This window comes from Belonocnema kinseyi, chromosome 5 (assembly GCF_010883055.1).
Source record: "Belonocnema kinseyi isolate 2016_QV_RU_SX_M_011 chromosome 5, B_treatae_v1, whole genome shotgun sequence".
NCBI lineage: Eukaryota > Metazoa > Arthropoda > Insecta > Hymenoptera > Cynipidae > Belonocnema > Belonocnema kinseyi.
Window position 1 is genome coordinate 138,845,351 of NC_046661.1, and position 205 is coordinate 138,845,555.

A 205-nucleotide genomic window follows, 5' to 3' on the forward strand; every position below is an offset into this window, starting at 1 on the left:
CCAATTAGCACAAATGGTAAGTTCCGACAGTGCCTACAAGTGTGCCTACTGGCCGCTAAATGGCAATACCGGTTTCATATGTATACACCTGGTAATTATAAAAATTTAGGACCAGCCTGAGTAAAAATGCTTCAACTTTAATTCGACTTGAAGTGCCCCCAATCAATACATGCTGGAGTTGAAAAGTTTGACTTGAGCATGCCTA